Below are 25,505 nucleotides of genomic sequence, written 5' to 3'. Positions count from 1 at the left end.
GAGGCAGGCCCTCTCTCTCCCCTGCTGTGTTTTCATAGTGTCCAGTCCCCCAGTCCACAGCATGGACACGGGTGCTGATGGTCGAGTCGCTAGATAAACTCAGCCAGTCTCTGGCTTTGCACTGACGTAATCACGCACACAAGACAAATAGAAAAACATGCACACACACACACACACAGACGCACTAAAAATACTTCAAGGTTTCTAGGAACAGTCATTCCGCTCAGTGTTAATTTCATCAACAAAAATTTTGACTAAAATATTAGTCAAACACCTATTTTTCAGTGGCAAGTGACAAAACTATAACTGACTAAATAGATCCAGAAAAAACTACAACTAAACGAAAATGATTTCTCATTTAAGTTTTTCATTTCACAAAATGATATATGTGACTGAAATCTGACTAGTAAGTGGACTGGACAATCATTTTTGGAGAGATTGAGAGCTTTTCAGTGATCAGCACAATTAATATTAGCAGCAGAGATGTGCAGCGCAGTTCTGTTCAGCAGTGGGAAGGACACTTGACACCTGGTAAACACAGCCGACATCAGCCAGTGAGCTGCAGGGGAGCAAGCGATGAGTGTGGGCAGACAGGCTCCGCCTTCGATTATACACATCGCGCAGGTCGACTCTCTTCCTGCTTCCCCTTAGCTAACCAGTCACCACCAGTGTTCTAGTAAGCTACCCTTTCCCTGGTTAAGAACACAAGCAGCTTTACGAAACAATAGCAGCATTGACTTTAGTAGTAAAACGAAGGTCTAGCTTTGAGTAGACTATAGAAAAGTAGGCTGTCTGGGAATTTGTAGTCTCGCTCAACTCTCCCACTTTTCCCATTGCATTTCTTATCCAGGTTCTGTAGCCAGGTATCCCTCTTGTCCTCAGAGAAAACAGCTTGATTCTAGCCTTTAGGCTACCGTTCAAAAGATATGACCCATAATACAGTTTTGGAACGTTCAGACAGAAATATGCTATGTAGAACAAACATGCCTCTCTCTCTCTCTGTGTGCTTGTGTGTGTGTTTTGTATGTAATGCGCAATATCTATGTAGGCTGAATTAGGAATTTACATGGTCAGACAATTCTTAACACAAACCGGTGTGCCTGGAACCTACTACCATACCCCGTTCAAAGGCACTTAACTATTTTGTCTTGCCCATTCACCCTCTGAATGGCACACATAGACAATCCGCCTCAATTGTCTCAAGGCTTGAAAATCCTTCTTTAACTTGTCTCCTCCCCTTCATCTACACTGATTGAAGTGGATTTAACAAGTGACATCAATAAGGGACCATAGCTTTCACCTGGATTCACCTGGTCAGTCTATGTCATGGAAAGAGCAGGTGTTCTTCATGTTTAGTACACTCCATGTATGTTTGTCATATTTCTGCTGTTGGGAAGAGAATTGTTATGCAGAAGAATCTGTTGGTAGGACAAGGCTATATATGTCTGTGCACACGGAAGTCAGGGCTATATGTTTACTATAGCTTAATGAGGCAATACAAATGTGACGTGACTAAAATGAAAGGGCATTCAGTTTACTAAAATGGCCCGCTGTTTTCATCATTTTGACAATAATTTGACTAAATCAGTATTCAAATGACAWTTTTTTTTGACTAAAACRTTATATTTTAGTCAAAATGACTAAGACTAATTCTAAAAACAAAAGGACTGCCAAAATGTACACTGATTCTGTACGTGACCCTACAGGAGACCTGGTAGCAACCAGGTCGTTATTTGTCGTTAATGGACGGAGTAAGACAGGACACAGTCAGACCTGTCAACGTTGTCTCTGACAGCCTAATGCCGGTCTGTTTGCTGAGGAGCTGGAGCTTGTAGATCGACCTGCTGTAGAATCACCTTCCTGAGGTGAGGCTGTAACACTTGTGGAGTCTACAGACAGTCTTCAAAGTGGATCGGCTCATTGAGGAGGTATGAAYGGTGGGATTTGTCAGTAAGCCGGTATTGATACCTGTAGACACAGCACGTCTGGTGAACTGACCCTGTCTCACAGACAAAATAGTGGCATGCATAGAGACACACTGGGTGTATGGAGTAACTTAAATCTCTGCTATTACAAACTGTTCTATAGACATACACATGCAACACATGCTCCAACAAATGTCCCACCTTCTCTGCGAAAGTGACTGCCTTTGACTTTACAGACTGAAAAGGGTGTGGGTGTGGAGAGAGTGGAGCTGTGTGTAGGGGCTGCTAATCCAGTTGTCAGACTGTAAGGTGTGAGGCAGAATACCGTACACTCACTAACTGTGTTCACGTGATGCTGCTGGTGTTTCCATAGGGGCCCGAAKGCCCTTGGCTGCAGCTGGTGTTGCTGGACGGTGAGAGCTGGGGTAGAGAGAAACACAGGGATGTTACTTACTCTGAGAAAGTATTTTTGGAGAAGCCAGGTAAAGTGGGTGTGTATGTGCGTGGCAACGTGTCTGTGTGTGTGTATACGTTAGCTTCTTGCAGGGTTCCTGTTACTGAACTGAGGATTAGCGCTGTGTTCTGCWTTGTGCCAGAGTAATGCCTGATTAATCAAACACGGTGTTGCCTTACAGCTTCAACTGCCTCCTGTCACTCCAGCATTCTGTTAGCAGAGAGAGGAGGCTTTTCAGGGAACCGTGCTCAGGTGTGCTGTCAAAAGGAGCTGTCACCACTTCATTGAGCCAGCGTTCAGGAGGGCTACAGGATATATGAATGGGATTAGAGGGAGAGAGGGGAGAGGCTGAATTGTTTGGTGATTTCAGTGCTGAAGTGAGTCTGAGCCCCACACAGTTAGTAGTGCCTGTCTGACAGCATGGTGCTGGCTGTGGAGGAATGGGAGCGGTTGAACTGTCGCAGAGAACTGTGGTACTGGGTTTGGCTAGTAGCGCTCCAGTTAAAGACTAACCAGCAGGTAGAGATCATAGGAGGGAGGTTTAGTTCAACACCTCTGGTCTGGTTTCACAATCAGCAATGTTGAAGAGAATGTGGGGTGAGCAGGACTACCAGAGAAGGGGGGGATTGAGAGACAGAGAGACGGGCAGAGAGGAGAGAGACAGACAGGCAGAGAGGAGAGAGAGAGACAGACAGAGAGGAGAGAGACAGGCAGAGAGGAGAGAGAGAAGGACCGAGCAGGCAAGGAGAGACGAGACCGAGGCAGCAGAGAGAGAGAGAGAGAGAGAGAGAGACTGAGACAGACAGGCAGAGAGGAGAGAGAGACAGACAAACGGGCAGAGAGGAAAGTGAAAGAGAGCGAGAGACAGACAGGCAGATAGGAGAGCGAGAGAGTGTGCAGTCAGAGAGAGAGGGAGATGACAGAGGACAAAGGCAGGAGTGTGACTGGGCACCCAGTCGGAGCGTGTGATTGCATTCTAGCTTTGTTCCATGAGATCACAGTAGTGGCAGATGCAGAGGGAGACTTAAACTAGCAGCAGCTGTTGGGTCTCTCTCTGCTCTCTGGTTACAAGCTGGCACTGCCCACACATTGGGATGGGCAGAGGGGCACATCGCAGAGTAGACCTTTGGCAGCTCCCTGTACTTTGAGGGTGGGCGTGTGGGGACCGTATGGACGCAGCAGCTCTCTCCCACAGCATGCTTGGCAGGAGAAGAGAGGGGTGGGAGAGGAGGTGTGAAAGAGAGGCCCTGGTCATAAGACACGACACACAGCTGGTTTCTCACAATGTACAGTATGGAGTTGGTGCTTTGGCGGCATTATGTAGCATATTGGCAATGTAGTCGGTATTTAAATCACCATTTTTTTTTGTGTGAAAACCTGACTATAATAATTTATGATACAKGGTTTTATCAGAATGAAAAGTTATGTGGCTGTAATAATAACGTAGGACTGAATKTCAGGCCTTCAGAGTCTTGCCATAGGCTTAGGGGAGAGTGGAGCCTCCCTTGTTTCTAGGAAACCATACATAAAATGTATCATTTGACCAAATATTCAGGAAGAGGTCATTATTTCATGGAGTCTGTGAAGGAAGAAACCACATAGAAAAAGTTGTAGGCAAGTTAGGTCCAAAAAACGGTGTTTTCACCAAGTCAAATGATTCTATTGTGTTAAAGGTTTCATGATGCTTCTATCTAAACCAAAGTAGATCATTTTAAGATTGTTTTATACATCAGTTGGGGTCTCTATAAGCGTCAATATGAGGTCCTAAAACCTAGCATGAAAGTGCATCCTTGTAGCTGTGTGGGCTAATATATAGGTAAGTTGAGACAATGTCAAGTTGAGCAAATGGAAGTGTTTTCTTCCCAGGCGTAATGCAAGGCATTATCACTGGGATATGAGGTAACAGCCAGGCCTGGCCTGTGTTAAAAGTGTTTGTCTGGATTGAAGCCTGTCTTAAAAGATGCATAAAATGATTAAAAGACAAAAGTGATTGTGTTTGGGAAATAAAGAGACATGGTTTTAAAAAGGCTTACCTTACCTTGTCCCGCAGCTCAACTTACCCCATACCCGGGTTACATTGTGCCAAGAGACCACTGTAATGTTTACATATTTCCAGAGATACACAACATCCTGGAATATATATAGATCTCTTTGTTAGAAAGAATACTATATTTCCCTTGACGCAGTGAATCTAAATGTAAAAGAAAATGGCTCAATTTAACCCATTCTCCCCTACTGGAAAGGGTGTATATGTTGTGTGATTTGCACCTGAGTTTTCCTGTACCCAAGGGGACCAGGCCTGTCAGCAGCCTACCACTTGGCACCTGTGCCCACCTAGCCTGCCATCCTGCCCATATGGTTTGCTCTCATTTATGAGTCACACAGACTCCATGTGATGCCTACAGGAACATTGCATTCCCTTGCAGGTTTGTGCTCTGCTGCCTAGACCGGGTTGAGTTAGATTTCCCTTGTTATTTGGACTTAGTATTTCACTTCCTCGTTTGTACATGTTGCTGCGGACTTGTTCTTATTAACAGAACAGCTGAACAACTTTCCAGTCGTCGGGAACTCAGGAATCAGACTGGATGAGCATGTGTCTGTCAACAGCCCATGCGGTGCAATCTACAGCACACTGCCATATACATTTGTCACGACGTTCTGGCACCACCAAAAGCATCCTGTTTGAGTTGGCTCTGTGATAGATAACGTCCGGGTAGTGGATGACCAGAGAGAGCTGTCTGTAGTAGACTACAACACCACGCTCTTACTTATCTTTTTGTGCTTCTTCCGTGACGTTACCTGCAGTTTGACGTTACCGGTACACGTGGCAGTATTCCGTATCGGCTRGGGGGTTTTCCCGGTCTGGGCAAATGATTGTCCGGTATGGAGTGAGAAGAATGTATGGAGTGTTTCCAGAATGACCCTGGACAACGTGTTTGTAACGGTGACCCCTAATCTCTTTCACGATGCTTCTCCTCCTCACTCCGAAAGATAGCACAAAGTGAAATATTTTTGGCCTGGTATTGATTTGAAGTATCACGTTATTTCCTCATGACCAGACATCTTTTAGCTGAAACGTTATCTGAACTCCTCTCTCACTGGCCGTTGTAACAGCGAACGAGTCCCCAGGAAGCAGCCATTCTCCACAGGCAGGCGGAGTAGGTGTAGGATCCTACATTGGGTGTTGTCGACAGCGACCGTTCAAACAGGTAACACAGGACCCTGTGGTCTCTTCATGTTGGCTTGCAGCCGGCATGGTGGTGTCTGTAGGGAAACGAATGAGACACCTGCGCTAGCCAGTTTCCAGACCCCGTCGCCGACTGCCTGAGTTAAGAGGGCAGGAAATGGCAGAACACAATTATTTCGAGGAATTCCACACTTTTCCATGGAAGCCCGAGTGGGTTTATGAGTATTCCTGACTCCAAGCACCCTCACTCACGTACCAACACAGGTGATGGCGGGAGTGGGGAGCAGAGTACTCTGCCAGAACCAGAGGGAAAAAGAGGTGAACTTCAATGGAGCGGTGTCAGCCAGAACTAGATGGCGATGACGTCACACTGATAAGTGGCTCTATAATGGATTGAGATCTCTCAGACAGAGAGTGGTATCGTCWAGGGAGTCTGGACAGTGAATTTGATATAAAATGCTTGCCGGATTTTGATAATTTAATTGAGATTGATCAGAGGGTTTTAGTGAAACTTATCTGGTTTTCACTCACAGCACCACCTACAGGTAACTGCCAAAATACGAGAGAACCCATGGTGTCTTAATAGGGCGTTGGGGCACCACAAGCTGCTAGAACGGCTTCAGTGTGCCTTGGCATAGATTTCTCAAGTGTCTAGAACTCTGTCGGAGGGATGCGACACCATTCTGGTGGYGGAAAACACTGTCTCTGGCGCCGCTCTAGACTCTCCCAATAAGTGTTTCAATTGGGTTGAGATCTGGTGACAGAGACACAGGCGCACTACCTAGATGCCCTTTTGCGCWACGATAACGCTGTGTCTGTCTCATAGCATGACAATGGTCATGTGAGTGTACATGACATATAGCCTCGAATGCATGTGAACAATAGAGGCGGTGTTACTTGAGTGGAGTGCGATGTTTGGGAGGTAACCTGATAACCATAACAGAGACATTTATGACATTGCTCTATGGATTTACAGTTGTTTTGCTAGATGGTTGATCTGGCAGTTCTGCCCCGCACTGGAGCGGCAACCTCGGGACTGGAAAAGCCTGGGGTTCCAGTCTGTCTGTCTGTCTGTTTCCCCCTCCCAGGTGATTCATGTATCTGACAGAATAATTACACAGGTTCTGTAAACGGAATGCACAGGTCGCTCTACTGCCGTGAACTCACTTTGCTGTCACTGCTATTAACATATGCTCACCTGTGGCCCGTGTTCACACAGGAAGAATAGCACTTCTACTCTCATTTACATACAGGCTTGCTATCAAAATGTCAAGGAAAAGTCAAACAAATGCAAGCTGTTAGTAATCAAATGACATGTGTTTGATAGGTTGCATTCTGTGTGTCGGGAAGGGCAGGGGGAGGTCAGAGGGTTGCCACGATCAACGCGACTCACCGACTACTGTACAGCGTTCTGATGAGCAGGTCGTACTGTACATGTCATGTTTTCAGGGAATTGTTTAATTGATGATATGATGGGTTCAAAGATGTCCTCCCTCCTGAAGGTTGGGCACTGCTCTTCTAGGTAACGGGCACCACTCCAAAGGCGGTAATTGTTTCTCCATAAATTTTAATCAGCCACTTTTAGACTGACAAGGTGAGTAAACTCCCTGGCCAAGCAATGATTGATTAATGAAATGCCAAGGAGATAGAAAAGCCAGAACGAAAGCTCTTTAGGGRTTTAGAGTTGTGAGAACCAGGTCTTTCCGCTGGCTTAGAGGGATCTTAGATTTGAATGCATTCCATTTTAATATGAAACACTTTCAAGTTTAGTGTATTCCTCCAAMAAGATCACTACCAAAAGTGAGAGATTGCATTTCATTATGGCTCAGCGAATGGCCATCAAGGATTATGGCGAAACGCAATGACTTTCTCAAGCTTCTAAGAGGGAGTCAAATGAAGTGAATGCTAAACCAACCTGCATAGTCTAGAGTTAGTTTCAGTACATTTATTTACATTTTATTTTACCTTTAATTTACTAGGGAGAAATCTGATTTCATATAATATAAATCGACAGTTTTTATTTATTTCAGAGAATGTAAAATGTCATCATACTGTATTCTGATTGATAGTTGGGATACCATACAGCTTAATGTCAACCTTGACGATCAACTAATAGTATGTAAAGTCTTATACTCTGGCTAATAGAAATACTGAATCTAGACACTAAAAGGTCTGTTGTCTGGGACCTGTCTGATGTAGAAATCTACCGGACCTGTTAGTTGTATCTGATCGTCACAGATCATGCACTGGGCTGGCTGGTGTTTGTTACCTCCATGTCAGCAATGTTGAAAGTGGTGGCCACAGTGATGCGCTCTTACAGTAAGTCAAGGAGTGATGTTTCAGAGATGGATAGCATTGCCATTACTTATCGACTACTCCGTGCCAAGGCAGCCCGGGACGGGGGAATAGTGAGATACATTAGCAGCAGAAACTCTGGAGCTGGGGGAAGGAGAGGAGGGAAGGCATCACCCAGCTCATACAGAGAGACAGGCGGGCCTACCGATCGATGTGAGCTCCATCGCCCTGCAACCCACTTCCTGTGTTTTCGTCGGCGCTATCATTGGGAGAGAGCAAACAACAACGTCAGGGGGAAAAGCTAGACATCTTTGGAATGTACAGTAGCTGATAGCTTAATCTGCTTCTCATTTCCAGGTATAGGTTGAGGTTCTGCTGATAAGAGGCTTCTCACACGCCTCCTGTTAATGTCATCTGTCTCGCTGCTCGCCAGTGTGTGTATGGTCAAATGGGACTGTGTATGTGTGTGTGTGACTGTGTTTCTTCATTGCCTGTGGTTCTGCCTCAGTTAGACTGTTATCTGATGAGATTGAGTTAAAGCCGGAGTTTGTCATTCCTTCATGCTTTCATTGTATTTTTCATGGCAGTGTGTGTCCTACTTACAGTAGGTCACGGTTCTCGTACCCTGCTGGGCCCTGCTCATACTGTTCTCTATTCTGGATTCTGTTGGCAGTTCTTTTTAACGGATGAAGACAGACACATCACAATGATTTCTGTATGTTTTTTTTATTCCATGCGTACTGCAGTTTGATGGTACACTGTATTATTGTACAGTATGATATGTTGAGTCTGTTTCTAGTTGTGCACCATATATATTTAAGTGATAATGCCCAAGTAGCCAGTGTTTGGAGGATAAATCGGCACGGGTGTTGTTAGGCCCAAGACGAAGTCGAACTGTTGCAATATATCCTCTTGGGCATTACCACTTTTATACAACGGGTTACCAACATATTCAAATAATGATTGACATATTTTCATCAAAAACGTTATTTTTGTCGTTCATTCTAAATGTTCCATTGCATACTGGCTGGCAACGTTCTTAGCCCTTGCTTGCTAGCTAGCCAACTACGGTTAACTTACACAGTCACGTTAAAAAGTGCAGCCAGAATAACAGCAAAAAGTAGCTACATCTGCATTTGTTTAAGCCGTTTTCTGGTGACATTTATTTGGAGACATCAATAACAATGAGCTAATGAGGCTTGATTTCACCTGGCATAGAAAATGTGCTCCCTCGTCAGGACACTGTTGTTCAGAGGAGCTAGCCAACAACACAGCTAACACAATCACTTCAGACTGACGCTGGAAACACTCCAAACAAGCTGCACTTCGTTTCCTTCTACCTGTTTTCTACTGACATTTCTTTGTATACAGGGCCTTCGGAAAGTGTTCAGACCCCTTGACTTTTTCAACATTTTGTTAGGTTACAGCTTTATTCTAAAATGTATTTAAACAAATGTTATCCTCAGCAATCTACACATAATACCTAATAAGGACAAAGCGAAAACAGGTTTTAGAAATTTTGACAAATGTATTAAAAATAAAAAAAACTGATACCTTATTTACGTAAGTATTCAGATCCTTTGCTATGAGATGACCAATAACCCAACGGTCACTCTGACAGAGCTCTAGAGTTCCTCTGTGGAGATGGGAGAACCTTCCAGAACGACAACCATCTGTGCAGCTCTCCACCAATAAGGCCTTTACGGTAGAGTGGCCAGACGGTAGCCACTCCTCAGGAAAAGGCACGTGACAGCCCGCTTGGAGTTTGCCAAAAGGCAGCTAAAAACTCTCAGTCTAAGAGAAACAAGATTCTCTGGTCTGATGAAATCAAGATTGAACTCTTTGGCCTGAATGCCAAGCGTCACATCTGGAGGAAACCCTATGGTGAAGCATGGTGGTGGCAGCATCATGCTGTGGGGATGATTTCAGCAGCAGGGACTGGGAGACTAGTCAGGATCGAGGGAAAAATGAACGGAGCAAAGTACAGAGAGATCCTTGATGAAAACCTGCACCAGAGCGCTCAGGACCTTAGACTGGGGTGAAGGTTCATCTTCTAACAGAACAACGACCCTAAGCACACAGCTAAGACAACGCAGGAGTGGCATTGGGAAAAGTCTCTGAATGTTCTTGAGTGACCCAGCCAGAGCCCGGACTTAAACCCGATCAAACATCGCGAGAGAGACGTGAAATTAGCTGTGCATCAACGCTCCCCATCCAACCTGGCAGAGCTTGAGAGGATCTGCAGACAAGAATGGGAGAAACTTCCCAAATACAGGGGTGCCAAGCTTTTAGCGTCATACCCAAGAACAAAGTACTGATTACTTATGTAATTGTGATTTTTAAATTTAAAAAAATTAAAAAAATAGCAAAATAATCTAAAAAAATGATTTTCTTTGTCATTATGGGATATTGTATGTAGATTGATGATGTGAAAAAAACTATTTTAATACATTTTAGAATAAGGCTGTAACGTATCAAAATGTGGAAAAAGTCAAGGGGTTTGAATAATTTCTGAAGGCACTGTACATCCATAAAGTTGATACCAGCTGATTCATGATTTCAACTGGTTAAGAAACACTGCCTGCCTGTCTCATCTCAACTCCCAACACGTTCATTACTATGGGACAGCTGGAGATTGAATTTGAATATTGAAACAATGTTGCAAATGTCAGAGAGACAGAAAACTAAATGTTAGTCTAAAAGAAATGGGAGATAAGGTCTAGTTGCTTTTTATAGTGGAGATCAAGTTTATAAATTGTCTGGCTGGGCTGATGAGGCAGTGGATTGCGCAGTCAGATGGAACAGAGTAAATAGGCATTTTAACGTCATAGATTTAGCCGGTGGTTACTTGTGAAAATAACACCGGCTGATTCAGAGGGGTTGGGTTAAATGCAGAAGACACATTTCAGTTGAACTGACTAGCTATCCCCCTTTCCCTTTTAACCAATCAGCATTCAGGATTAGACTCACCCGTTGTATAATATAGAAGCAACCCACTGGTCTCAGACGTCAATTCAACTTCTATTCCACGTTGGTTCAATATAATTTCATTGAAATGATGCAGAAACAATGTTGATTCAACCAGTGTGTTCCCAGTGGGAATGCCTGCATTACACCATTTCAAATATGGTATTTATTGGATTTATCCGTCTTAAAACACAGCTTCTCTCTATGACAGGGGTCCCAATTACATTCAGCCGTAAGACGATTTTTCCTTGAGTGGAGGGGCGGGGGGCCGGAACATAGTTATAAATCATTTGTACACTACAAATTGACCGCAAGAATCCCAAACAGATATAGTATTTAACAAATACAGAATCATTTCAAACCTTGATTACATTGGGATACGATCACATGTACCTCTGTAACGGTTTTCTTCTGTGGACGAAGGAGAGGACCAAAGCGCAGCGTGGTTAGTGTTCATCATRTTTAATAAAGAACATAAACACTACAAAATACAAAAACAACAAATGTGAAAAACCGAAACAGTCCTATCTGGTGTATAGACACAAAGACATAAAACAACCACCCACAAAACCCAACACAAAACAGGCTACCTAAATATGGTTCCCAATCAGAGACAATGACTAACACCTGCCTCTGATTGAGAACCATATCAGGTCAAACATAGAAACKGAAAACTAGACACACAACATAGAATGCCCACTCAGCTCACGTCCTGACCAACACTAAAAYAAAGAAAACACAAAAGAACTATGGTCAGAACATGACAACCTCTCTATTTATGCGTGGGAATACTTTGAGCTGATTCCCTGGTGATTGTACAGTAATTTATGTCCAACAACGAAAATGATTTAGTAAACATTTAACAAGGTATTTTTTTTTTGCTCAGAAAACTTGGGGTGCCAAATAAAATCACCAGCTATTGAGGAACCCTGCTCTATGATCTCTGTGCAGTTGGATGTCAGAGAAGGATCAATTCAGTTATTTCCATCCTTGCTCTTGTTTTTCCACTCCACTGCACGTGAATTATGGCCAAAGTGCTCTGTAATGTCAGACAGATGTGAAGAGCTGAAACAAACTATTGTTCATCTCAGCATTCATATGTGTCACACAACTCTTTATACAGACAAAAAACCTCGTTCAGAAACATCAAGTGCTTCTTTGTTATTTGAATGTTGAGAATATCAAGGCCGTATTTCAAGTGATGGCAGGCCTAAATTAAAAGATGGCACTTGGTTTTCGCGGCGCCCCAATAATTTACCTCAGAAATGAACAGAAACAAATTAAAAGACCAACATACGTAACTAAGACAATGGTGTATGTCGACTGTGCTGCATCAACTTCAGTTGTGGTTTCTTGACTTTTTAGTGTTGGTCTTGCTGAAGTTGAGCCAATTGTGAGCAATTAAAATAAGAATAATAACATGCCTACATCATCTAAGCTGAGGTTTGATGTTGTAATTGTTGCCATTTGTTCCGTTCCAGATCAGAGCTGCATGTGAACATTGTTTTATTAGCGGACACACAGGAGAGTAGGTGTCTGTTTTTCCACCATGTGTTTCGTCAGAGTAGATCAGTGAAGGGAGGGGTAGATGAGATGTGAGTGTGGTGCTGCGGATATCTGTGTTCATAGGCTGTAGGCTGTTGACTTCGTTGTGTTTCAAATGTTGAGAAAACTGTGTGAATTTATAAAGTGTTATGTTGGGAGTAATTCATGTGATTTGCACATACAGACTGTATAGTAGTTTTATCAATACAGATAATTGCATTTTAAGCCTGACATTACATATGAAGCATCTTAATTTGAGCCAGTTTGCTACAGCAGGAWAATCATCCTGCAGCAACAGGAAATGTGAATTATTATTATTATAATTAATGGAGATTTTGGGGGAAATTACAAACTTCAGAAGCCTTTTTAACCTCAAATACACTACARGTTTTACATCAGGGTGATCAAATGAAGATCCTGGATCTGTACACCAGAGAGAGAGTGAGRGAGAGGTACAGTAATACAGCTGGTCTTTTCCACTGGAAGGCTGGGGCTCGACCCAGACTGCTGGAGCGTTTCTCCTAATTAAGGAAAGCAGCGTCTGATTGACAATGAACAATAGGTCAGCCAGCAGACCAGAGACAGGGTTTCCCTGCCAGGATTACAGGGCCCACGGGCTTCCCTTCCCAGCAAACACGGCAACAGATGGTTAACCAGTCAGACGTGGTCCTCGGAGCAGACTGGGAGATAGGGGTGAGGAGGGGGCGGTTCAAATTTCACCTGTTTTTACAAGGCCTAAGGATACAGTCTCACCCACTACAGTGGTAACAACGGAGAACCAACAAGTGGAATTACAGGACATGAGTCGGTAGTGACTTGTTCAGTCAAGAATCAAATCAAAGTTTATATGTGCAGGTGTTCTAGCAGGTGCAGCGAAATACTTATGTTACTAGCTTCCACAATGCAATAGAATGACTCGCAATTACAATACAAATACACAATCATCAAAAATCGAAACAAGAAATCAAGAAATGACAGAACGAGTCCAATTAACAATCCAGAATAGATATATTAGAGTGCGCCTGTGTCAGAATCCAGAATATAAATACGTGGTGTATACAGACAGTATATCATATGGAAGAAAATGGTATGCACAGTAGTAGGTACAGTTGAAGTCGGAAGTTTACATACACCTTAGCCAAATACATTTAATCCTAGTAAAATGCCCCGTCTTAGGTCAGTTAGGATCACTACTTTATTTTAAGAATGTGAAATGTCAGAATAATAGTAGAGAGAATGATTTATTTCAGCTTTTATTTCTATCATCGCATTCCCAGTAGGTCAGAAGTTAACATACACTCAATTAGTATTTGGTAGCATTGCCTTTAAATTGTTTAACTTGGGTCAAGTGTTTCGGGTAGCCTTCCACAAGCTTCCCACAATAAGTTGGGTGAATTTTGGCCCATTCCTCCTGAAAGAGCTGGTGTAACCGAGTCAGGTTTGTAGGCCTCCTTGCTCGCACACACTTTTTCAGTTCTGTCCACACATTTTCTATAGGATTGAGTCAGGGCTTTGTGATGGCCACTCCAATATCTTGACTTTGTTGTCCTTCAGCCAAATGGCCATAACTTTGGAAGTATGCTTGGGGTAATTGTTCATTTGGAAGACCCATTGCGGCCAAGCTTCCTGACTGATGTCTTAAGATGTTGCTTCAAGCCGAAGAACACCATCCCAACCGTGAAGCACGGGGGTGACAGCATCATATTGTGGGGGTGCTTTGCTGCAGGAGGGACTGGTGCACTTCACAAAATAGATGGCATCATGAGGATGGAAAATTATGTGGCTATATTGAAGCAACGTCTCAAGACATCAGTCAGGAAGTTAAAGCTTAGTCACAAATGGGTCTTCCAAATGGACAGTGACCCCAAGCATACTTCCAAAGGTGTGGCAAAATGGCTTAAGGACAACAAAGTCAAGGTATTGGAGTGACCGTCACAAAGCCCTGACCTCAATCCTATAGAACATTTGTGGGCAGAACTGAAAAAGGTATTTCTGTTTTTTACGTTTAATAAATTAGCAAAATGTCTAAAAACCTGTTTTAGCTTTGTCATTGTGGGGTATTGTGTGTAGATTGATGAGGATACAAAAAATTTATATTTTAGAATAAGGTTGTAACGTAACAAAATGTGGAAAAAGTGAAGGGGTCTAAAAACTTTCCGAATGCACTGTACACAATAAGTAAACAACTGTATATAAGATGGTGACTAAATAATATGTTTGTCTGCTGTTGGGTTTGTCAGTACAAAGTCTGGTAAAAGTGGCCAGTGTGTTGATGTTGCATCGTCCTCCAGTGGGTTAGTTGGTGCTGCTAGGTTCAGGAGGAGTTCAGTAGAACAGCAGATGGACCACAGAGGCGGCTGAGGCTTGTGAGGCTGGGTCCGTATCTGTGTCACTATCTAATGAGCCTGGGGCTCCCAGGCCGCAGAGGAACCGGGAGAACGTTCTGCTCTGCTGAGAGAGAGAGCCTGGGAAGAGTCAGGAAGGACTGTGACCTCCCTCAGTCTCAGTGGGATGTAGAGAGGAGCCGTGTCCTCACTCAGGCACAAACAACATGGCCACCCATCACATAGACAAAAACAACATGGCCACCCATCACTCAGACAGAAACAACATGTCCACCCATCACTCAGACAGAAACAACATGGCTACCCATCACATAGACAAAAACAACATGGCCACCCATCACTCAGACAGAAACAACATGGCTACCCATCACTCAGACAGAAACAACATGGCCACCCATCACATAGACAAAAACAACATGGCCACCATCACTCAGACAGAACAAACATGGCCACCCATCACTCAGACAGAAACAACATGGCCACCCATTTCACTCAGACAGAAACAACATGGCCACCCATCACTCAGACAGAAACAACATGGCCACCCATCACTCAGACAGAAACAACATGGCCACCCATCAGACTGGCCCTATCTTGATCCATCTCTATTTATTATTGTCGGGATCCAGACCGTCACAGAGGCAGAGATAATAGATAAGTATGAGTGAGTGTGTGTGTCTGTAATCTGATTGTGGTCACGCAGGTGAGCTGTGTGTGACCTTCCAGTCATTGTCCCGTGAGGAGGAAAGTGTGACAAGTGAACATCAGAGATTAAGTGACATGAAACGACTGCAACTTAACTACTGTTTGGAGAGATAAGGAGGGAATGTCAGACTCAGAGAAGATGAGAGAGGGACGGAAAGAGAAAAAGCGAGAGAGAAACAGGCTCGTCAAACACTCTCCTCCTACTCACGTTGTGTGTCTAACTGGTGTTGTTCTGTTAAAGTGTCTGTCTGCAGCCAAAGCAACAACAGCTGTGTGCCTCCAGTACTGTGTGTGACCGTGGAGAACAGGACCTTATGACACGTCAATTATTACAGCAAGTGACAGTCGGTCATGTGCAACGCGGGCTAAAAATACTTCTCCTTTTCCATCTCTTTCTCTCCCTCGCTTTATCCTTTCAAACTTTCACAGCCCTTCTGTGTGTTAGCGAGTGTCTTCTGTATGTCTCCCCTTTCATTTATCTTTCTCCCTATTGATTGTTTTCCTGATGGATAGCATTGTCAGTTCTGAAGCCTGATGTAGAGTTGTCATTTGTTGTCTCTATCTCTTGGGCAGGTGACCGGAATACAAGCTCTACATCTGGGTTGTGTGGAATAGCCGGGAGTGACTGAGAGACACACAGACATAGGTGGGTGAACCCTTTACTCTCTGCGTTACCTCTATTGGGGAGAGTGGGCAAGTGGTCAAGGTAACAAAACAAGGGTGTGAGGGGGGGAAGTGTAGAGAAGAGATGAAACAAATAGCYAAGTGGTCAAGGAGGTAAGGTGTATGTACTAAGTGTCACTGCGGCCCTTGTGCCACTCGCAGACAGAAGAGCTTTCAGCAGTTCAGTGTTGAGAGGGAGTGAACATGGAAAATATACGCAGGAGACTCTTTCCCTGGGCTTTCCCTCTCCCTCTCAATCAAACTCAACATACAGCAGGTACATAGTCTCACTACACCTTGGCTGGCTGGAGGGTGTGGGCTATGTGACTATTAATACCCTACAAATTATAGAGCCATAAAACGACATGAATACAAACATCATTAATCACAATGGCTTGGATTGTCTTTTTAAGAAGGGGCTATTCTTTGGGGGGAGAGTATATGGCTGGTTAATGTGCCATTAAACACTGTGTTAGCCAGCAGTAGTGGTGTGTGGGTAAAATAACTGGGGAAGTCTAGACAGAAAGAAAGCCATATTACAACCTAAGTGTTAATTGTGATAATTTCGTTGTTTGCTCTATAACCTGTTAGTTCATATGCCTTGCCAGTGTTATAATAAGAAGACACAGTGGCAGACAACCACACCTTTTGTTTCGTCACAAAACCGGAGAGCAACATCTGTCCGGTGAAGTCCAAAAAGCAAATATTGCATTTAGTAAAAACGAATACCACACCAGGCTCACCAATGAACACCTGCACCAGTCTCTCAGAGTTGCTCTCACACCATTTGTGCCAAAGTTCAAAGTATTGGCAGGAGACAAAGTGTAATTTCTCTCATTGATGCAAGGGCAAGGCCCAGAGTGACATACATGAACATTGCACGGCCCACATTGGCTTTCTGTGCATTCAGATGCGACTTTTTTTAACAACTCCAAAAAAGTTCTAAAAAAAAAAGCACCTTATTTAATTCTAATATTATTTAATAATTCAAGGCCCATGTACAATGGTTCACAGTGCACTTCTTTCCTGGACAACTATGCAACCGCTTTGGTTCTTCAGCAATGATGATGCACATGTTTACATTCAAAAGAAAGAAGTCATTCGTTCAAATGTCTAATTATCTCGTTGAATGTATTTKAATGTACATTTTATACAACAACATGTTTCCTAAGTTGTAGAAGACTATGTTTGTTACTACGCTGTACCACAGTGTTCATAAASGACGATATCCATCCGGACCTTTGCCACCTGGGAAATGTGTGTCACCTGGACCTTCTCAATTAGTAGTTGATGACCCCTGACCCCTGACAACATTTCAACATCATCAAATCACCCGCACTTAGTCTAATACAGTGACAACTGAAAGATAACTGTAACGGCTGTCGTAGTCGTTCTCCTCCTCAGACGAGGAGGAGCATGGATCGGACCAAGATGCAGAGTAGTTAGTGTTCATATTTTAAAGAAAAATCAACAAAACACTTCAAAATACAAAACCAACAAACGTGACAAACCCGAAACAGTCCTGTGTGGCCCAAACACAGTCACAGGAACAAACACCCCCAAAACACAAGTGAAACCCAGGCTGCCTAAGTATGATTCTCAATCAGGGACAACGATTGACAGCTGTCTCTGATTGAGAATCATACCAGGCCGAACACCAAATCCCAACATAGAAAATCAACCATAGACCAACCCACCCAACTCACGCCCTGACCAACTAAAATAAATACAAGACAAAGGAAAACAGGTCAGGAACGTGACAATACCAAAAAACAACTGTGTCCAATAACTGTGTCCAATCAACGGAAGCTAATGATGTGGCTGTCCATGGTTCTGATTTTTGTGTGCGTCGGTGCAAGTAGAATAAACATGTTGACTCCCCCTACTTGTAGAGAAACGCCAATGCCATCCTTCTCTCTTTCATGTTGCCGAAACGGTCTATGACTGTCATAGAGTAGGCTACATGCTTTTAGTTTCTAGGCTAACTGGCTAAAACGCTTGCTCGCTAGCCTAACTTATTTTCATGGGCAACGTTAGCTAGTTAACATTCGCCTTCTACATCTAGCTACATATTGAACCTCCATCCTCTCAGGCCAGGGGCACAACAATGTATGAATTAATGGTTGGATCAGAATCGCCGTTATAATCATTGGCCAGTACGGAGAATTAAGTAAAACCAGGAGTCAAAATCCCTATCTCAGTCCATAGTTTATTTAGGAAAGGGACCATTTTTGCTAGCTAGCTAGCCACCATAGGACAACAACACAATGAGATGCAACAATTCAGTAATTTGGGGGCTTTTGATGTGATTGGTGTGAAGCCAAATCCAAACTGGCTTCCCTTGACACTTGTTTTTGGTKCGCCAGGACCATTCACAGTTGAGCTCACTCAATTTAGCTCAACTCTGATGGGCTATTATTTTATATATTTTTCATCAAGGGAGGCCAAATGCATGCTGGCTTCCCTTGCATTCAATGCTACGAGCGGCAACAATATCATACTCTTTTTGACCAGACAGCATCACAGATGGGCTACACATCTACAGCGTCCGAGCAAGCTGTTTCGCTCACTCGGATGCGTTCTCTGGAGCCCCTTGCGAATTGAAGAAAAATTATGAAACACGGAGAGATGAAAGATCAATCAATTATATATTTTTCTTTTTTTCTTGGTCAATTGTTGGGGAATGCTTGGCTTCCCTTGGCACCCACGAATACACACCACTGTTAGCACTCCAGTCAGCGATACTTAGACTGGTCTGTGTTTGGTGGAGAGACAGGCTTTATGGCACAGAGGCTCTGGGTATACTGGGACTACATGTTTGGTAAAGCTGGGGGTGAATGACTGGAGCTTGGGGGTGGAGACTGGGGAGTGTGGACCGGAGAGTGATTGTAGAACAGGGCTCTCTCTATGGCACACAGAGTCCCACTGTAACAGCGACTGGACTATGATTGGTGGAGAGAGAGAAGGGCAGGACCCAGGCTGTGCACTAGGGTAGGGCTCTGTTGCACATAGATTCTGGTGCTAACTATAACCAACAGAGACTAGACTATGTTTAGGAAGCCAAGCGTGACGGATGGTCCTACACATATTAGGACACAGGGGGCACGGCTGTTTGCCCTCATTGTGATAAAGGGGCAGAGAGTATGTGTCTCACACACACACACACACACACACACACACACACACACACACACACACACACACACACACACACACACACACACACACACACACACACACACACACACACACACACACACACACACACACACACACACACACGTACACACGTACACATGTATGTGATCACTACATATGTTTGCGTCTGGACATGAATTAATGCACCAACAGAAAACCCTTCACGCCTGTCTTTCTGAGCCTCTTTCTCCCTCATTAGGAGTTATTTTGGGCATCAATAGTATTCTTCAGACTCATTGTTAATTTACCAGTTGGAGTGTTTTCTAATCTAACCAAATTTTGTTTAATTTATCTGGGTGTTCTAACAAGCCCCAATTACCTCAGTCTTATATTTCGCTGTGTATATTGTTTTTGACAGGTTTGACACAAACCACGTCGTCCGTTGACCAAACTCCTCACTGAACTCTCCCTGCACTCTGGCTGTGCTCAGACATTCCTACATGCGCTCACTGCACACACGCAATTAGTGCTTGTTAGGAAGAGTGTGATATTGTAAACACGCATGCCTTTTTCCCATAATTACAGCTTCTGTGAACCTCAGAGCACACCCAGTCCTTCTGGGCGCCTCGCTCCCACTCCAACTGTGCAGCCCGTCTGCTTTGTCCCTCCCTTTTGACCTCTCCTACTTTTACTGGACCAATTATCTGTTCATCCACAGAGCACCAATCAGGACTCTGCTGTACTTTCATGTTTTATAATAAAACATTTGAACTTTGGATGTTGTCTCAGTTTGCTCGAGCTGTAAACGGAGAAAGAGGTGTCTCTTATTCTGCCCTGGCTCTTGCTCTCTGTCTCCCCCCATCTCTCTCACTCGCTCTCACTCCCTCTCTTCCTCACTCTCTCGCTCCCTCTCTCTCCATCTCTTTCCCTCCCCCTACCTTTCTCTGCTCGTTTTTTTCCTCTTCTCTTTGATCCTATTGTTTTTCCTGTTCCCCCTCTCCTCTCCCCCTCTCCTCTCCCCTCTAGGCTGGTCAGCCGGTTGATTAGCACCTTGGTCTTGTTCAGCCTAATTGGATGAGGGAGACAGGTGGCGCCACAGTAACGATCAGCCTCGTTAGCGTGGCGCTCGCTAGCGCAGTCTGTGTGATCTCTTTGTTTTACTGTGTGAATGCCCCAGGGAGGGCATGAACTTTTGACACTGCTGTATACCAGGCCGACCCCGCTCGCTCAGACCAGAGCCCCCAGTCCCCCAACAACCCACACTGAGCTCCCGTTATTGTAACGAGTGTTGAGGCTCTTTGTAGAACGCAGCACCGCTACAAACCCCAAACAGCCCAGACAAAACATTCCTCTGTCTGTGAATGAACAGGGTTGATTTAGGAGATCCAGGTGTCTGGAAGAGACATTCAGTACAGTATTCTATTCATGCATTTGGATTTAAGTTGAATGTGTACCATGAATGGTATTTTGACCACAGTCGGTCTAGTGTGCGGTAGGCTTGTGTTCTGTAATGAATCTGTGATTGAGTGCATTCTTTATACGGTAAGCATTACAATAAGCCCCCTCAATATATGCAGCCATTACGTCATAATATCTCTCTAGGAGCTGATCCGTCGTCAGTATTGTGGAGTAATTCTAACGTTAAGGTAAGATTTGAGTAAGGAAAGCTGATCTGAGAGCAGCGCTGCCTTTCTTTCGATCAGACACATGCTCCAACGACGCACTTAGCGAACGTTCTCTCAGCGTTACATCTTCGGCCGTTGTAGGAAAGAGGCATAGTTAAAACACTGGTAAGCCTAAGATCTATCGGGAAACGAGTGTGGCGTAGCAGTCGGACGTGTCTTTGTTTTGTCCTGTCCTGTGTAAATAGTCTTCGTATTTTTCGTATACATTTCGTATATATTTTAATTTACCGACCCCCCTCAGCTCCCAGCTGTGCCCTGGACACCATCTGTGAATTGATCGCTCCCCATCTAGCTTCAGAGTTTGTTTCTGTTAGTGACCTAAACTGGGATATGCTTAACACCCGGCAGTCCTACAATCCAAGCTTGATGCCCTCAATCTCACACAAATCATCAAGGAACCCACCAGGTACAACCTAAATCCGTAAACATGGGCACCCTAATAGACATTATCCTGACCAACCTGCCCTCCAAATACACCTCTGCTGTCTTCAATCAAGATCTCAGCGATCACTGCCTCATTGCCTGTATCCGCCACGGGTCCGCGGTCAAACGACCACCCCTCATCACTGTCAAACGCTCCCTAAAACACTTCTGCGAGCAGGCCTTTCTAATCGACCTGGCCCGGGTACCCTGGAAGGATATTGACCTCATCCCGTCAGTTGAGGATGCCTGGTCATTCTTTAAATGTTACTTCCTCACCATATTAGACAAGCATGCTCCGTTCAAAAAATGCAGAACAAGAACAGATATAGCCCTTGGTTCACTCCAGACCTGACTGCCCTCGACCAGCACAAAAACATCCTGTGGCGAACTGCAATAGCATCGAAGAGCCCCCGCGATATGCAACTGTTCAGGGAAGTCAGGAACCAATACACGCAGTCAGTCAGAAAGCAAAGGCCAGCTTTTTCAAGCAGAAATTTGCATCCTGTAGCTCTAACTCCAAAAAGTTCTGGGATACTGTAAAGTCCATGGAGAACAAGAGCACCTCCTCCCAGCTGCCCACTGCACTGAGGCTAGGTAACACGGTCACCACACGATAAATCCATGATAATCGAAGACTCAACAAGCATTTCTCAATGGCTGGCCATGCCTTCCTCCTGGCGACTCCAACCTTGGCCAACAGCCCCGCCCCCCCGCTGCTACTCGCCAAGCCTCCCCAGCTTCTCCTTTACCCAAATCCAGATAGCAGATGTTCTGAAAGAGCTGGAAAACCTGGACCCATACAAATCAGCTGGGCTTGACAATCTGGACCCCCTATTTCTGAAACTGTCCGCCGCCATTGTCGCACCCCTATCACCAGCCTGTTCAACCTCTCCTTCGTAACATCTGAGATCCCAAGGATTGGAAAGCTGCCGCGGTCATCCCCCTCTTCAAAGGGGGAGACACCCTGGACCCAAACTGTTACAGACCTATTCCATCCTGCCCTGCCTATCTAAGGTCTTCGAAAGCCAAGTCAACAAACAGACACTGACCATCTCGAATCCCACCGTACCTTCTCCGCTGTGCAATCCGGTTTCCGAGCCGGTCATGGTGCACCTCAGCCACGCTCAAGGTACTAAACGATATCATAACCGCCATCGATAAAAGACATTACTGTGCAGCCGTCTTCATCGACCTGCCAAGGCTTTCGACTCTGTCAATCACCATATTCTTATCGGCAGACTCAGTAGCCTCGGTTTTCTAATGACTGCCTTGCCTGGTTCACCAACTACTTTGCAGACAGAGTTCAGTGTGTCAAATCGGAGGGCATGTTGTCCGGTCCTCTGGCAGTCTCTATGGGGTACCACAGGGTTCAATTCCGGGCCGACTCTTTTCTCTGTATACATCAATGATGTTGCTCTTGCTGCGGGCGATTCCCTGATCCACCTCTACGCAGACGACACCATTCTAATTACTTCCGGCCCTTCTTGGACACTGTGCTATCTAACCTCCAAACGAGCTTCAATGCCATACAACACTCCTTCCGTGGCCTCCAACTGCTCTTAAACGCTAGTAAAACCAAATGCATGCTTTTCAACCGTTCGCTATCTGCACCCGCACGCCCGACTAGCATCACCACCCTGGACGGTCCGACCTAGAATATGTGGACATCTATAAGTACCTAGGTGTCTGGCTAGACTGCAAACTCTCCTCCAGACTCATATCAAACATCTCCAATCCAAAATCAAAGCAAGAATCGGCTTTCTATTCCGCAACAAAGCCTCCTTCACTCACGCGCCAAACTTACCCTAGTAAAACTGACTATCCTACCGATCCTCGACTTCGCGCGATTGTCATCTACCTTTTGCCTTTTGCACACATTGTATATAGATTCTCTTTTTTTTCTACCATGTTATTGACTTGTTTATTGTTTACTCCATGTGTAACTCTGTGTTGTCTGTTCACACTGCTATGCTTTATCTTGGCCAGGTCGCAGTTGCAAATGAGAACTTGTTTCTCAACTAGCCTACCTGGTTAAATAAAGGTGAAATAAATAAAAAAATAAAAACCGGGCCCTGTACTGTAGGTCCAGTGTGAGTCATGACACATCCATGGCTGTACTATACTGTTCAGTACTCGTGTTGTAGGTAGGGTTGGTCAGTACTGTAGTCCAGTGTGTTGTAGTCGGTTGTGTCAGTACTGTAGGTCCAGTGTGTTGTAGGTAGGGTTGTGTCAGTACTGTAGGTCCAGTGTGTTGTAGGTAGGGTTGTGTCAGTACTGTAGGTCCAGTGTGTTGTAAGGTAGGGTTGTGTCAGTACTGTAGGTCCAGTGTGTTGAGGTAGGTTTTGTCAGTACTGTAGGTCCAGTGTGTTGTAGGTAGGGTTGTGTCAGTACTGTAGGTCCAGTGTGTTGTAGGTTCGGGTTGTGTCAGTACTGTAGGTCCAGTGTGTTGTAGGTAGGGTTGTGTCAGTACTGTAGGTCCAGTGTGTTGTAGGTAGGGTTGTGTCAGTACTGTAGGTCCAGTGTGTGTGTAGGTGGGTTGTGTCAGTACTGTAGGTCAGTGTGTTGTAGGTAGGGTTGTGTCAGTACTGTAGGGTCCAGTGTGTTGTAGGTAGGGTTGTGTCAGTACTGTAGGTCCAGTGTGTTGTAGGTAGGGTTGTGTCAGTACTGTAGGTCCAGTGTGTTGTAGGTCGGGTTGTGTCAGTACTGTAGGTCCAGTGTGTTGTAGGTAGGGTTGTGTCAGTACTGTAGGTCCAGTGTGTTGTAGGTCGGGTTGTGTCAGTACGTAGGTCCAGTGTGTTGTAGTAGGGTTGTTCAGTACTGTAGGTCCAGTGTGTTGTAGGTAGGGTTGTGTCAGTACTGTAGGTCCAGTGTGTTGTAGGTAGGGTTGTGTCAGTACTGTATGTCCAGTGTGAGGTCGGTACTGTACTGTTGCGTCAGTACTGTAGGTCCAGTGTTGTTTTGTCAGTACCCGTGCCTCAGACTCGGGTGTCCACATCACTCGGACACATCCGGGCTAATGCAGCCAGGCAGGTGTGGGGTCACAGTGGTTTGTGGGCCAGCATAGTGACCCTGCTGTCGGCTCAGGTTTGTCTGACCATCAGAGGACCCCCTTAATTAGACCTTTTGGTTTCCAGTGTCCAGTCAGTCCACCCAATGCACTGCAGCCTAGACACTAGGAACGAGCCTTTCATTCAACACTCCTGGTTGACTTGGCAAGGCAGCCAGGTTTTCCCCTAGCTCCGTCCCTCATGTTAAGAAAATCTGAGGTCTAACTTTTCCGTTTTAATTTAAAACAACTTGTCTCAGCCACAGTCCAAATATTTATTTATGTTGAGCTCGTCTGGGCCGTTTCTAATGCTAAACGGACTCTCTCTCTCTCTTTGGTTTAAAAAGTGATCCCCCTCTCTTGTACCATATTCCTGGTGCTCCAGCCTGTCCTGTACAGTATTCCTGGTGCTCCAGCCTGTCCTGTACCATATTCCTGGTGCTCCAGCCTGTCCTGTACAGTATTCCTGGTGCTCCAGCCTGTCCTGTACAGTATTCCTGGTGCTCCAGCCTGTCCTGTACAGTATTCCTGGTGCTCCAGTCTGTCTTGTACAGTATTCCTGGTGCTCCAGTCTGTCTTGTACATTATTCCTGGTGCTCCAGCCTGTCCTGTACAGTATTCCTGGTGCTCCAGCCTGTCCTGTACAGTATTCCTGGTGCTCCAGCCTGTCCTGTACAGTATTCCTGGTGCTCCAGCCTGTCCTGTACAGTATTCCTGGTGCTCCAGCCTGTCCTGTACAGTTCCTGTGCTCCAGTCTGTCTGCTTACAGTATTCCTGGTGCTCCAGTCTGTCTTGTACCATATTCCTGGTGCTCCAGCCTGTCCTGTACAGTATTCCTGGTGCTCCAGCCTGTCCTGTACAGTATTCCTGGTGCTACAGCCTGTCCTGTACAGTATTCCTGGTGCTTCAGCCTGTCCTGTACAGTATTTCCTGGTGCTCCAGCTGTCCTGTACAGTATTCCTGGTGCTCCAGCTTGTCCTGTACAGTATTCCTGGTGCTCCAGCTTGTCCTACAGTATTCCTGGTCTCCGGCCTGTCCTGTACAGTGTTCCTGGTGCTCCACCTGTCCTGTACAGTATTCCTGTACTCCAGTCTGTTCTGTACAGTATTCATGTGCTCCAGCTGTCT

The 25,505-nt window shown here is 44.9% G+C and overlaps 1 protein-coding gene across 1 annotated transcript in view; it reads left to right on the top strand.

Annotated features, from left to right (window-relative positions):
- Nucleotides 1–25,505, top strand: part of LOC111961436 (bone morphogenetic protein receptor type-1B-like) — a 119,373-nt gene that overhangs the window by 44,179 nt on the left and 49,689 nt on the right. Inside the window, 1 exon segment of the mRNA XM_023983702.2 lies at nt 15,997–16,069. The gene's annotated coding sequence lies outside the window, so the exon portion shown is untranslated.

Source organism: Salvelinus sp. IW2-2015, linkage group LG4q.1:29 (genome assembly GCF_002910315.2).
Source record: "Salvelinus sp. IW2-2015 linkage group LG4q.1:29, ASM291031v2, whole genome shotgun sequence".
Taxonomy (NCBI): domain Eukaryota; kingdom Metazoa; phylum Chordata; class Actinopteri; order Salmoniformes; family Salmonidae; genus Salvelinus; species Salvelinus sp. IW2-2015.
This window is presented reverse-complemented; position numbering and strand designations above follow the sequence as displayed.